The sequence below is a fragment of the Oryzias latipes genome, chromosome 2 (assembly GCF_002234675.1).
Source record: "Oryzias latipes chromosome 2, ASM223467v1".
NCBI classification, from domain to species: domain Eukaryota; kingdom Metazoa; phylum Chordata; class Actinopteri; order Beloniformes; family Adrianichthyidae; genus Oryzias; species Oryzias latipes.
This window is the reverse complement of record NC_019860.2, coordinates 21,485,922-21,498,616: the sequence shown is the minus strand read 5'-3', so window position 1 is coordinate 21,498,616 and position 12,695 is coordinate 21,485,922. Positions and strand designations below refer to the sequence as shown.

Here is a 12,695-nt window from a genome sequence, read left to right as displayed (position 1 = left end):
TTTTTTAGGTTTATTATGTGCTGCAGATGTATGGCAGAGATCTCCAGGTACAAGCTGGAAAATAAAACCTTTTTACTTTGATGTCATCTGCAGGAAAATGGAGGAAAAGATCTTTTTTTGTTTCCTCCACAGACGGCTTCATGCATGAGTCGGCTGAACAGAACAGAAGCTTCTGGAGGTTTTTTTTTAATTGTATTTATCAAAGTACCAACAAGATGGTCAGCGGATAGAATCCCGCCTGACATGTCAGCTCCAGCTTAATGGAATAAAAAAATAAAGAAAACAGCCAGCAATGCAAGTCCACCTGATGGGCTAAAATGATAGACCCATTGCCTTATGAATGAATATAACAGTCTGTCCATATCTTAACCCTTGTGTTATCCTAGGCACTTTACCGTTGGGAGTTGGGTCCTCTAGACCCACTAGACAGTGCTCTGAACCTTTTTTCTTCAATGATTTGTGATCCTCACTGGTGTCCATGGATGACATGAAATCTTTCCACCTTTATCCACCTTTGTCATGGTAGGGATGACACGTCAATGTGAGGATGGGGTCATTTTGACCCCACAGGATAGCACAAGGGTTAAGTGGTCTTAGGTTCTGGATCGGAGTCTGTAAAAAACAAACAGTCAAGAAGTTCAGTGTATCACTTGTTCCATCAAGATTGCATTTTATTTTACTTTTCTAATGTGTGGGAATCTTTTCGATCCAGGCTGTGCAGCAGTGGATGCCTCACTGGTCCTGTAACCAGCAATTCTGTTCAAGACCCGGTTCAGTCCCAGAGGAGCTGAGAGGAAAAAACTCTGAAGAATGTAACGTAGTGAACTGAATAACATAGTTGTTTGTTGCATTTTTGCAGTTATTTTTAATTGATCTGCATAGTGAGAGGATGCTAGATTAGAACATGGGGCTCTGCTCTTCTCTTTACCTCTACATTTAGCCCTCCAATAGTCACCGGTCAATGTTAGGGCGGAGCTGCTAGCGCTCGGAAATACATAAAAACTTCGGTTTCATAACTTCAAAAAAAACTATTTCGGACAACCCTACCCCTCCGAATGCCCCTACAATTGGAGGGGTAAAGGAAGAATTCGGATTCGGCCTAAATGAAGATGATGACTTTTGCCAATATTTCCACAGATTCGTTATGGTAACACAACAATGAAAAAAAAAGTAAGTACTTCATAAATTTGATAGGTTGCGCAACAATTTTTCGTGAAACGGACAACGTCCCAGACTTTGACTTAAAGGATGACAGAGGCCGGTAGACGTGGGGGTGTTATGGCTCCCAAACTTAACTCTCTACCACTTTTTGTGGGCACTGCACCCCCCTGAAAGAGCTTTGGTATAATCCAGGGAGTCCGCCGTGCAATCCACCTCCTCCACGACTCCTTACCAAGGTCTCATTGTCTTTTTTTCACAGTTTGTTTGGAAAAGAACTGCTACCATACCAAGCTTTCATTCCCCGCTTAATACAATGGCCTCACTTTGGCGTAACCCAAGTCTGCGCATCGACAAATCCCCTTTTTGTTGTTTTGTTGCTGGGAGTTGTGTAAGAAGAGGGAACTCCTACATTTTTCAATGACCTCGTTATCCAATACCGAATACCTGGGAATCAATTTTGGAGATATTTACAGGTCCGACATCTGTTGTCTCGTTCTCTGGGCTCACCGACCTCCCCTCCTGAGGTTATAGACTGGTCCTCAGCAAAAGCTATAGGGCTTCAACTTATTATTCACTATTTCTCAGAGGATGTGATGAGCGGCCCTCATACCTCTAGTCGGCAGAAGATCTTAATGTACATTTTACCGATTCAGAATAGGCCAGAATTGGACAGCTTATAAATCACGCAGTTTGAAACGTACTCCATCCACCGCCCATTGGAGTTGTGGGAGGGATCCATATGATTTATAATAAAGCTGCTCAATTGCCCTGGCCCTGTTGTCCTGCTACAACAAAGAGGATCTTCCTGCTGACGGTCCGTTCGCAGCCGTCTCGCTGCATGTCTGCATTTAAAGCACGAAGAGATCATTTCTAATTAAAATGCAGAAAAAAAACTAAGTTTTTCTTTAGAAATGCATTTTTAGTTCACTCTCTGTGTTAATATAAAATGATTGAGAGACTGTTGCTGCCACATTTGAATCTTTATCAGAAGAGTTATTGAAGCAGGAAGTCCGAATCTGTGAAGACCTTTCTAACTGTACCAAGTTCTCTGAATCCTGCACTCTGATTGGTTGACTCCGCCTCCTCTTACCCTCCCTCCCCCCTATCGGACACAGATCAGTTTTGACACAAGTTTCTCGCAAGGAATGTGTCAGAATTCAGAGCGCAGTTGTAGCGCACTTGTGATTTGCACCAGCAGATTCGAGCACACGCAGAAGCACATTTGAGCAGTTGTAATCACAGATTAGATGTTGTAACTCTAAATGAACACATGCAAATGGAAATTTGTCAGTTCACAGCAGAAGAGTTTTACACACAGATGCAGATTTTTGATGCACAAGTATTCACATTCTATATTACAAGATCTCAAATCAAATCTACAAGTGCGTTCTTTTTGACACATTTTTACCTTCATAGATGAGGGCACGCTAACCCACACGCAATGGACCTGACCCAACGTTCCGAGCTTCTGGATGGGATTCCATCGATCAGCACAACTGCTTTTATTTTGGGTGACCCGTCACCTCTTGATAGCCTTCCCTTGAATTATACTGAATGGTTTCAGCCAGCCATAATGTTGTTTTGGTTTTTTTTGTGCGTGCTTTGGTGTCTGTGGGGGGGTTAGACTGTATGTCAATTTTCTTGTAAAACTCTTAATGCTCTCGCTGGGTAACTTGTTTTTTTTAATTATTTATATTTTTATTTCATTTTGTGCTCTGTGTATGTTTATTTTTAAATCTTTCTTCTGTTGATGTTTTTTCTGTAGATATATAATTTACTGGTATTTATTTTATGCTTAATCAACACAGCTGTATTGATTCAAAACTCAATAAAATAAAAGAATAAAAGGAACTACTGTTATGAAAAATGTGTTATTTTGAAAACAGTAGATGGCCAAACTAAAGGTTAAGCATTTAGCCAATAGATGTGTATTTTTTTTTTTTTGTAAAATAAATTTAAAAAGTTGAATATATCCCCTTTTATCAGTGCTATTTTTAAAGAGTTGTAGAGAGGTAAATAACTTGTTGAACGGAGCTTTATATTGATTTTATCTTGTGTCTGTAAAAAAAAAAAAAGACCATATTTATTTATTTTCTTTCTTAAATCTGTAGTACGGACTAACAAAACAGCGAAAAGTTACTGAAAAAAACTATGATAGTGAAAAACAGAAAAGTTCTGGGTTACACGAGGTCAATGTGAAGACTGTTCCATTCTGTAGGGGTGCCAACTCTGGTTTAGTTTAGTCCAAATATGGATGCAAATATAACTTTAAGCTTAGAGCTAAAATGTTGTGTCACCTTATTTATATTGTTGTGATCTATTATCAAAAGTAAGACGTTTACATTTTCCACTCAAATTAAAGTAAAGGAATCCCCATTTTGCTGCGTTTTTGTTGGCCTTCATTTTTGCGCGGGTTGTGACGTCAGCCAACAGGTGCGACGGACAGCCGTTGGTTAGCATCGCTCAGTGATGAGCTAACGGGCCCCACGGCATGGAGGAGAAAGGACCCCAAAGGGGCAACAGGCGGGAACGCGGGTGGAGAAAAATTCATTGAAAAAAAGATGAAGGTAAGACTTTAGTTTGATGTGCTCATGTGCTGGATGGGCGGAGTTACGCGGAGTGTTTATAAAGTTCTTTTTTTAAATGTGCTAGCTCGTTTAAGCTAGCCTCGAATTCCTTAAAACAGGATGCATGATGTAGTTTTTGCATAATTTTTGTGTTTTACTTGAAATTGGAATAAAATAAAGTTTTGGTTAGTGATTGAAACTATATTTTAAATTAAAAATGACCTTTTAGACTTATATTTCACTATTTATTACCATTTAGCCACATTGCTATTTATTTTTTAACATTGGTTTATTGCTGATGTATAACATTTCCACATATAAAGTGTTTATTATGGTTATTCCTGTATGGTTTTATTCCCTCATGTAAGCACAATATTAAACATTTAAATTAAGTAGAATCTTGACTCTACTGTACATAAATTTAGGTTTTGTCAGAAGGAAATCTAGACAAAGAAAAGTCAATGTGTGATATAAAGTTGCTCCTTTTTATTACAATTTTGTCTCTGGTTAAGATGTCAAATTGACCAAACATAGTTTCTACTGCCTCAAATATTTAGTGTTAATATTATTTTTAATATTTGCAAGTTTAAGGTTTTTTATTGTTGTATATACATATTTGTTAAGCATTAGATTTATCTAATGTGTCAAAATAAGTCCTGCGGAGGTTTTTTAGGCAAATGTTGTTGTTTTTTCCCCAAATGTTTAATTTAGTGAATAATTGTTGGTTTTGCTTGTTTGAGATTGGTGGTGCTGAAGATGTGTGATTTCAGGTTAAAGAGTTTTCAAAGATCTGAACTACTTTGCTCGTAGAGTTTAATAAATGAAGGTGTATTTGTGGACCATGAGGAGAATTGGAAATCTCTCCATTCTAGTCATTTGGTGAAGCTGTTTGCAGTAGACGATTTTTCAGCTTAAAGAACTGCCATGTTCAGTGCTTTCAATAGTGTTATATTAACATGTTTTGGGGGTTTGATCTTCCAAAATCATCTTGTGTCAATGTTGTTGTTCCTTTTCAAAAAGGATATTTGAAAAGAAAAGTTAGCCATGTGAAAACAAACTTCTACTTCCTGAATTGAATTTTATAGATTCATTTTAAATTGAAGTAATTATTTTTGTTTGATTTTGAGCTTAAATCCAGAAGCTACATAGTTTCTTCTTGCTTTGACATCGTATCAAGTCCTCCACAAAGATCTCAGTGACCCAGAATCTTGGAGTTCACGTGAGGCCGTATGCCAGACTGCAGAAACTTGGTCCAGACTGGATTTTGCAACAATGATCCACAGGACTGATTTGGTCCAGAACGGATGCAGACGAACAAATGCTGATATTCAGTAGGCGTGCAACGGATCACAAAACTCATGGTTTTAGAGCCACAGATTGGATCTTTTTGGATCAGTAAAATGGAAAAAAAACAACATAAAAAAGTCTACAATTATTATCTTTTTTTAAACTTCGAAACATGGATTGATAGAAGTACTTTAAAGCAAATACAAGCAGACACAAATGTATTATAACATCAAATATTTGCTGATTGAGGCCTGTTTTCTAAAAACAAAACATTCAGATCTTTGATCTCAACCTTTATACAAAAAATGCTCATATAAACAATCGTGCTTTCAGACATGGCCTCTTTAAAAAAAAAAGAAAAAAAGTAAGAGAATCAGGGGATGTTAGACTTTACTCTTTTTTATTCTTTCACTGTGTCTCCTGCTGCTATAAGCCCCTCCCATTGGTTCCAGACGGAGCAGCGCGATGGCTGCTGGTCCTCACTGGGAGAGTCTGACCGATTTCTCAAGGATTTCATAGAGACGTGCAGCCCCGCCTTTTACAGTTCTTTAAAAGAAGTAAACATGATGAGGTCGAGAAAAGCTTTTGACGAAAGCTCCTCCCACACGTGGAGGGGAGCTGCTGGTTAACACACTTCTGGACAAACATCACGTAGCAACTTTGATGCATATTAAAACAAAATTGCTGTACGCAAATTTGACGCATGAATTGCATTCGTCGTGGACGGGCAGTTCGTTTCAATAATCACGGATCATTCGTGTTCTGTTGCCCCCCTTATGTTCAGAGAAAAAGTCTTGATTTCAACGGAACAAGCTGGTTGGGGCCCCCACATCAGTTGAGTTTCCACAGTCTCCCAGCTCTCTAGGAGAAGAATGGGGCTCCTGCTGAGTTTTATTGGGTTTTGTCCTTTGCAGGGTCACAGCTATAACTAATTGAATTAGGGCCTGTTTTTGTCCTCCAAAAGGGGGTTTTAAGTTAGACTTTGGGTTCATTTTGGATAAGATTTCTGAACCAGTGTTGAGACATTTTTGAACCAGGTACTTTATTGGGGAAGTCTGCAGTTCACTGGTCATAGTTGCTTAACTGTCAACGTCCAAACCGCCAGAGTCTATCTGGTCCCAAAGGACGTGTCTAGTTAGCTCTGATCGCTCTGGTGTCATCCCAAAACATCTTGCATAGGTGTTCCACTGCACCGACCCCTGGACTCAGGAATGAGATGGTGCTGCTGTGAGCGCTTGTTGGGACATGTCTAGCGGCCAATAGGAGTGCTGCATCGACGAAGCTGCGCTCGGGGACTAACTTACAAAGGAGTGGAAAATAGGGATGGTGAGCAATCAGCCCCCTGCGGCGCTGTCAGCATGGGCCAAATGTGTGCTGTGAGTGGGCCCTTAGAGGGAACCGAACCAAGCCCTGCATGGTACTGCAGTTATCTTGTGATAAGCCTCGATGCAAGCGGTGTGTTTCCTCTCCACAGCCTGGGTGGAGATGGAAGAGGGGGGCCGATAAACCCCTCTCTATTTGCTCGCCCCTCAAAGGGACTATGTGAGGAATGCCGGGAATTTAACTGATCCTAAAGTGTCCCGGTAGAGCTCCCAGAGCTCACGTTCTGGGAACCGCCGAGCTACCTGAAACTGGACACTGGCTGACCGGACCACCGTGGGAAAGCAGTCAGAGGGAAAAAATGTGGTTAAGAAAATGTCTTAAACAGATATTCCAGCCTTACCAGCAGAATTCTGAAAATCCCAACAACCAACCAGGAGCATATCAACCGGATCATCCTGGAATTCCCTCGACTGACATTATTGAAAAGAGAATAACGTGGTATTTATTTTCTGGCCTCCTCATGTTCTTCAACTTGATGTACCGCCTGTGGCAGAGCGCTTCCTATAGAAAAAAGGGAAAGCAATCATGTCAAGTAAAAGCATAAGCTAGATTACTTTGGGGAAAGCAGACATCCACCTATTATTGTATGAATCAGAATGAAAAAAAAAAGATGGAGACAAAGACAGATGTTACAGTTGGGCGCCATTCTGCTCCTGCAGTGTTGTTTGGTAAACAGAATAGCAGTGAGGCTGCACACTGGTTAGAGGCTAAAGGTTTCCCATCATTTGTCTTTCAGATGACTTAAGAAATCTGTAATGAAACTTGGCGATTGCATTTTTACAGAAAAGACTCATTCTCAAATCCTTCTCGTTAATATATTGATTTACATCGGATTGAATACATTAGTACATGGATTTATACCTTTATATAGTCATCATACTTTTGTTTACTCCTCTTGTGCTAAATGTTCCTTAAAGAAGTAAGTGTGGAGACGAATCTCCAAATGGGGTAGATTTGTTAGATATTTTTATTTTTTGTCTTTATTGCTTTTTTTAGTATTCATAAAAACCCCTAATTTTTAAAGCAGCTCTTGTGATTTTAATGAAATCAAAATGGTACTTTTTGAGGGTGTCTTTGATAGACGAAAGGGGTTACCCTATAGGTGAACCCAACAGAGCTTCAAACGCTCCTTCACTTCCATCCATCTATTTTTCCTCTACTCATCCGGTACCGGGTCATGGGGGGGCAACAGAGTTCGGCCACTTCCTCCAGCTCCTCTAGGGGGGACCCAAAGGCATTTCTAGGCTATCCAGTGTGTCCTGGGTCTTCCCTGGGGTCTCCACCCATGGGGACATGCCTGGAACACCTCCCCAAGGTGGCATCCACCCATTGCCCATTTTAAGAATGTTTTTCAAGAGGACGGTGTAAACATCAGTTAATGTGGCCGTTCCAGCTGACATAACCGGATGCTGGGGTGTTGGATGGTTGGATGCCAAGAATTTCTGCCACAATCTTTAGGTTTTTAATGAGAAACCAGCTTTTGCGGGACCATCTTGCAAGTTTGTCTTATCTTTGTTTTTCTTGGGAGTAAATGAACCGACCTGCGTCCACCAACAAATAATATTTACTGATAGGAACAGAAACACTGTTTATTCAGGATGTTTAATTAGTAGAAAGTTCTTGGCCCACTTTTAAACGATGCTTAAGAACCCCAGGTTCCTGTTTGTCAGCATTAAAGTGTTGTTGGAGCTCAAACCCCACTAGCTTACAGCCCCTCACACACCTAACCTATCAATAGTAGTATCAACAAAAACAATGAGCAATATCGGAGCTATCCAGCTGTCCAGTTTGGATCCAGATTCCAGCTCAGATGAGGAAAACAAAGACGTACATGGGTTTCTATGTCTATAGGTCTATGAATCAGAATGGAGCGGAGCAGGAAGCTTGTGGCCCGCCGCCCGCCTAGGGTATTTTCTATGTCACAAATACGATCATCTTTCCAACGGCATTTTATCATCTTTTCCTAATTCAAGAATTTTAACAAAGAAATGCAATTTAAAGATTTATTTCCTTTATATACATTTACTCCATTGTCAACGACACAAGGACATGTTAAAAACACATTTCATTAGAGTGGGTCTTCAATAAATAATATTAATAGACAGAAAAATGCATGGAGAGGAGCACTGGTTAAGTCATGTAGCCTGTTTAGCAAAGCAGTTTGAAGCTTTCAAAGCTAAGCGAGTGTGTTTGTGATGTTCTCTTTGTGTCGTGCTCTTCCGTTCGTTTCCTCAGAAGTCTCAGATTATCTGTGATTTCTGCTTTCTCTCCGGGAGAGAGCAGCTAAGACTTCTCAGGTGAATGACCCAGAGAAGTCTGTTTCTTTAGGTCTTGCTTTTTTTCATGTTCGATTTTTGACGTGCCCAGATTGAGCACGGTCAACGCTCTTCCTCACAGCCCATGCGCGATGCTTTCTGTTTCTGTGATCTCCAAGCACGTCCGCCCCCCTCCGTGACCTCGTCACCCAAAAAAAAAACCTTCATTGGGTCACACTCAAAAAAAAAAAAGAGAAGAAAAAGGAGAAGTTGTGATGGGTGCCGTTGAGGTGTGATAAAGGCACCTGCAGCAAAGCACTGTGGGAAACTGCGCAGAGGCCAATGAAAGCCCTCTAGACCGAACGCTGCTGGGCATCACCGCCTACCCATGATTGCTCTTCATCCGTTACCGTGGCAACAGCAGCGCTTGATGAGAGCAGATCCAGATTTCATATAAAAGAAGTGAATGTTGCAAGCTGCTCACAGTTGGCCTTGAGATGCAACAAAAAGGAAAGAAGCACAGACCATAACCTCCAAGTCATGTAAAGACGAGAAACCGAAAACCTTCATAGATTTTATTTTCTCCTCCGGTTTTTTTAGCCTTGGGTTGAAATGAAAAACTGAAATAGTGGGCTTTTTAGAAACTGTGTTGTTGGAAAAGTGAGTATATGCTTGAATCTTTGACATTTGATTAAAAAAAAGATTGGTTGTTTTTACCTGCAACAGAAATGCCCCTGATATGTTTATATGTATTTAAAAAAGGCAAAGAGGGGTGTTTGGCGTGGGTTGAGTGGTTCATGTTTATTCATAGCACCGCTGATCTCTTCACAGGTTTGGCTTCCATTCTTTCTTTCCTCTCATCCTTCCATTTTTGCCAGTTTCTCCTTCTGGTATTCTTTAAACCCTTTTATTATTCTCATTTCGACAAAGCAACAGTCCTGATTTGCGTGTCGCTCAATGGTAGGAGCATTTACTGAGCTTTTACTCATGACAACTTAACTTCACGTCCTGATCACGGTGGAATGGATCTGAATGATTCTGTGACGCCAACTGGAACTAATGAAAAAGCAGGAAAAAAATGCGAATGCAGTGATTTGGATCGCATAAGTGGGGCAGATGAACACAGATGGCGGGCTCCTGCCGCCTTCATTAACACCAAATGTGTATTATTTGGTGGCAGTTGAGGGTCTCAAAATGGATTGTGGGAAATGTAGTTACTGGGCTACTCGGAGGCCAATTTTTAATCTCTCCCTTTTGGCTGGTTTGAAACCAGACGGGATGCTAATGCTCTTCTGGGTACCACTCCTCAAAAATACTCTATTGTGCGCTTTGGCTGCAGCCCTTTTTACTACTGTGGGTAAAAATACTATTGGTATTTTTAATTTTTACTTCTTGGCTTTGTCATTAACCATGACATTTCTCTCAATGAGAGATTTAGACTTGGTCCAAATTCCCTCACTACTTAGGGCACTTTATAGGCCCTTCACCATTTTCACCATTATATATAGTTCCCTGGATTTTAAAAGCAATAGCCTACGTGCACGATAGAACTTCCGGTTAACTTCCGTGTTTCGAGTGTAAGGCCGACAACTTCCTGTTGGTCGTGTTATTGTTGTGGGGAGTTTTGTTGAGTTGCTAGTTTTGAGTAAATAGAAGCGGATTTCGGGTAAAAGACAGGCGTTTGGTATTTCAATGCGTGACAAAGACATCACAACATTGTTGTGTACTCTTGTGTGCGAATTTGTCAAAGTACAACAGTACTATAAGCTTTCATAGCTTTCCAGTATATGTGTCAGTGAGAGCCGAATGGATGGTGAACACGGCGGGAGGACTTCACCCCAAGCAAGACGAGTCGTGTTTCGTATTTGCAGCAATCGGAAAGAAAATGCGTCATGTAAACACACCGTTCGGAATACTTTGCCCCGGTCAGACTCGTTCGGATCAAAATTTCTTTCCGATCGAGATAGCTGGGTTATACCGATCGTTGTTCATGTAAACGGTCATTCCGATCGTGTGTCACTACTGCTCTGGTTTACGTCATGCAAAGATGGTGTTTCGCTGAGAGAAAGCTTTGGAGCTCATACGGGACCGACCAGCTGCTCTGCGGACGCCCCGCGTAAAGCGCCGCTCCGCTCTCGCCCCGCTGGTTCTGGACCCAGCATCCGAGCTCTGCGTTCGGACTCCGGTGCCAGTGGACCGAGTGAACCTCTCTGAGCAGAGCAGCTGGATTTATTAATGTGTTTGATGGGAGGGTGCTTTGTTACGTGTGCGTTTTGTTATGTGTGAGAATTCGGACTGCGAGCCGAACCGCCGCTCTGGTTTAGCGGCTGCAGGACTCGCGAGGACAGAGTAGAGCACACAGTGTGTGTGAGCTTTTCAGAGCAGAAATGCCGCTCAGTCCTTAGAAACTGTTCAAAAAATCACATGGAATTGTGTGTCTAGTTGTGCCCCGACAAAATAAAGGCTGATGTTATTCCCAGAGATTTACGTGCAGCCAGGATGCAGATTGCAGCGTTTCCCACATGGTTCGTCCTGGATTTTGTGTCCATCAAAAGGCTAATGTTGTTAGCCAGTGTTGTTAGCCTAACACTGGGTTCTTCTTCCAGCTACGTACTTCTTCCACAAAAAAAGCACTGACCACTAGGATTAAATATAAAATGATGAGCGAACAGGCACTTCATAATATTCATAACATTAATAAAAGCACGTTTGGAAGATCGCCTCGTATATTACCGAGCTGCTGCATAAATATATGTGGCAGCAAAGGTATGTTTACAACGGGACACATTTCCTTTCCGGTATTTTCGACACTATATTTGGCCCATGTAACCACGCACTGGTCGACAATCCTGTAGATGTCGTTCACGTCGATTTTCGGGAGACCTTTTGGACAACGGGTGAAATATGCCATCTTTCGCAATCAAAATCTGCCGTGTCGCTGCTATAGAAGTCGCAAGCCTGAAATGGTCGGCCTCACACTCAAGGCGGCGGAAGTAGAACTCCTTAGTTACGTGCACGGAGCCTATTCGGACACAATGCTCACTACTTTTTTTTTTGTTAAAGGCAAATATGACAATTTTACATAGTGAAAATGTAATTGATATGAGCCTTTTAGGACGACTATTCATGAATCCACTGTGTTCTGATGATGAAAACGTTCATGGTTTTTAAAAAAAAGAAATTCAAAAACATTGGTGGAACACAATGCATTGAGGAACCATAGAGCGTCGATGCACACTGTTTTTTTTTTTTTACAGAGACTTCTGGGAAATTTCTAGGGCACTTGAATTTGGAACTGTGGGTCCAGACAGCTCTACAAAATGATTAACCCACTATATAGTCCACAATGTAAAGAGTAGTGAAGGAATTCAGACACTGCCCAAATCTACAATTCTGAAATCCAGTGCCCTAGAAATTCCTCAGAAGTCTCTGCAAAGACTGGCTGATGTAGACCACATTCCGTTTGAACCATTTGCCATTCGGCAAAATATGTTTACATTTATTTCGTATAAATCACACACGTTTTAATCATCCTTCAATTTGTTTTCAAATCAATTTTATTTGCATAGCCCAAGTTCACAACAACAGTCGTCTCGATGGGCTTCATATCGGTAATTGAAAAAGTTAAACATAAAATCAAAAGGATCATGAATACATAGAATTCAATAGGAAAATACTAAATTGAACTAACAAACTGACTAAGCCAAACTGGACATCCCTGCCCTTAGACCCCCCTTCGCGGTAAGGAACAACTCCTAAAAAAAACGGATTCCAGAAAAAAACAAAGAAACCCCAGGGATATCCACGTGAAGGAGGGATCCTCCCCCAGGACGGACAGGCGATTACCAGTCTTACCACTCTTAGAGAAGAACTAACTTATCTAACTCTACAAGTACATATTTAAAGTCCAGCAGATGAGCTTCATCCAGACGGAGTTGGGGGGACAGTCGGGGGCGCGAGTTGAGCCTGAGACAGGATCCACAGCCAGGTGTAGGAGCACGGATTAGCCAACTGGAATCTGGAAGCACTCCCACAAAGGGGA

The 12,695-nt window shown here is 41.2% G+C and overlaps 1 protein-coding gene across 1 annotated transcript in view; it reads left to right on the top strand.

Annotated features, from left to right (window-relative positions):
• The first annotated feature begins 3,604 nt into the window (after positions 1–3,604).
• LOC101173532 (FUN14 domain-containing protein 1) overlaps positions 3,605–12,695 on the top strand; it is a 78,841-nt gene continuing 69,750 nt past the window's right edge. Inside the window, exon 1 of the mRNA XM_020708964.2 lies at positions 3,605–3,728. The gene's annotated coding sequence lies outside the window, so the exon portion shown is untranslated. The remainder of the gene's footprint in view (positions 3,729–12,695) is intronic.